Source organism: Vombatus ursinus, unplaced genomic scaffold, assembly GCF_900497805.2.
Source record: "Vombatus ursinus unplaced genomic scaffold, bare-nosed wombat genome assembly UNPS02014926.1, whole genome shotgun sequence".
Classification (NCBI taxonomy): domain Eukaryota; kingdom Metazoa; phylum Chordata; class Mammalia; order Diprotodontia; family Vombatidae; genus Vombatus; species Vombatus ursinus.
In genome coordinates, this window is record NW_020954704.1 from 4087764 (window position 1) to 4090082 (window position 2319).

The 2319-nt window shown below is 41.5% G+C and overlaps 1 pseudogene; it reads right to left on the reverse strand.

Annotated features, from left to right (window-relative positions):
* Window positions 1-752: 752 nt before the first annotated feature.
* Window positions 753-1017, reverse strand: LOC114029320 (annotated as a pseudogene).
* Window positions 1018-2319: the final 1302 nt, after the last annotated feature.

Here is a 2319-nt window from a genome sequence, read left to right on the forward strand (position 1 = left end):
TACATCAAGCAATAAATACATACAAAGATACACGTAACAGTTTTAATCATCCAGATTTTTAAAAAATTATTCTATGGCAAATTCAAGACCTGAAATCTAATCTTCATCTGAAAAATAACTATCTGGGTTCTTAATTTTTTAGTAGGCTGATCAGTCTTCTGTATTTATAACTCATGCATTTTAAATTGACTTCAAAGCACAAACAATCATGCAAATGCTCACACATCAAAAACAAAACAAACAATGTTATTTTTTAAAGCAAGTCTCTATCATGTAGCCCTAACTGGGAGATAACCCAACTGAGAGGTGGAATGTGCAGTTGGCATTGACTCATGAAAAAATCCTTAAGAGTTATTGGAGGTTCTGGAAAAGGTGCAAAAGGATGAAAATTTGGGTAGTTTTAAGAGTACTCAAAGGAAGAAAATTAAAGATTGGGGCAGGTTAGAAGGGCAGTAAACTATAGTTGGCAGCAACATAAGCAGAACTTTCTACATGCAGTTTCTGGACTCAGTGCTGTAAAAAAAAAATGATCTGGGTTGTTCCTAACTACTTAAAATGAAACTCTTAACTGCAAAGTTGTCTTTTCTTCTATTCTTATAGACTCTGGTGAGGATGGGAGGAAGAAAAGGGGAAAGAACCCAAACTTTTAGACCATTCAAAATAAGGGATTCATTTGAATGTTTTGAAAGTCACCAGAGGAATGTGTTTCTTCTTCACCAAGACATGGAAAACTTTGGAAGTGAAATGGGAGGCTAGGATCTTGCATTTTGTTCAGGCTCTGCCAGGCATTCCTGGACCAATCCTCGAGCATGAATGATACCTTGCTCTAGCCTCTCCATGGCTCTTTTGCTCTCTCTGTACATGTGGGTCTGATCTCTTTGCTAGTTCTTCTATGATAGCTAGGAGTTCTGCATATTGGCTTTGGGGTACCTGGTTGCTCCCTGTACACTGGATGTAGCCTAGAGATGGGGGTCCATAGTCATTGATCAACTGTTGGTACTGGGTAGAGGCTGCCATGAGTGAATAAATTTCTACAATTGAAATAGAGAAGGGTGGGCTCACCAAGGGCAGAAGCTGGCCACTATCCCCCACTTCATACTGCCACTCTAGGTACGCCAGGGGTACCAGGACCTCCCCAGGCAGCAGCTGGCAGGGCCTGCTGAGGGCTGGGCCTGCACTGGAGACACTGACTGGGCTTTGGGCAGAAGGCACTGGTTGCAGAATGGAAATTCTAGGGGATGAGGGGGCTGGTACCATCCCATTGGTGGTAGTTCCTGGTAGCAGGGCAAAGTGGATGCTGGCTGTGGGCACTGACCCCTCCCCCAGCAGCTGCAGCTTTGGAGCCAGGTACTGCTAGGGTTCTGGCCACTTGCAGCTACTGGGGCAGAGTGGGTAGGATATACTGCACCTGGGTGATGTCCACAGGCTTGCCTAGAGGTGCTGGCTGTAGGATAACCCAGGGCAAAGAGCCATTGTGGTCATTGCCAATGGGGGCCCTTGCTAAGTGGGCCTTGGGCAATGAACAGCATGGCTAGAGAGGCAGAACATAATTCAAGTTTCCCTACATTTTTCCAGCATTTTTTAACACCTGCATTTGGAAATCTGATCTGAGATGAAAGGGGTTAACAGGTCTCTGACCTAGGAGAGTCACAGGAGTCTCTCTGGTTTAAACAATCATTCAAGGAAGGATTAACAAGAGATTGCTATGAGGTGCAAACCATTAATCTATTTTTTTTTCTTTCTTCACTCTGGGATTACTTCCAAGCCAGCTGCCTTCCTTCATTGTCCTAGAACAATGAGGCTATTAACCTTGCCATTTACTTTTAACTTTTATAAAATTTAACCCTTATTTTTCCTTAAAACAAATTCTACAGAGTGGTATTTCAAAATTTACCAAAATATTTCAGAAGGAAATGAGTTCCTGGAATCACCCCAAAGTCTCAGGCATTCCCCCCTGTAATCTTAAAATGATTAATCTTCAAACTCCTTAATCTGCTAAGATGTTTTTAGTAGTTACACAAACTTTGATTATCTGACTTTATTACTGTAATTCCAACATAACTAAAACTGAAATGACAGGGGAAAAAAGTATCTTACAGGGTTTTTTTCTCTTTTCTTATAACCTAATCTCTTGCAGAAAGCCTAAAGTGGGAGTTAGTCCTGCTTACTGGGACAATTGCTTCAACTATGAAAGATCTTTAATCTTTCACAGTGTTCTAAAATCTCTGGCTACAGCCCTTAGAAGTTTTTCTGGCTAGATGCATTCTAAATCTTTCAGGGTAACTGAATCTTACTGACACAGACATCTTACATTTTACA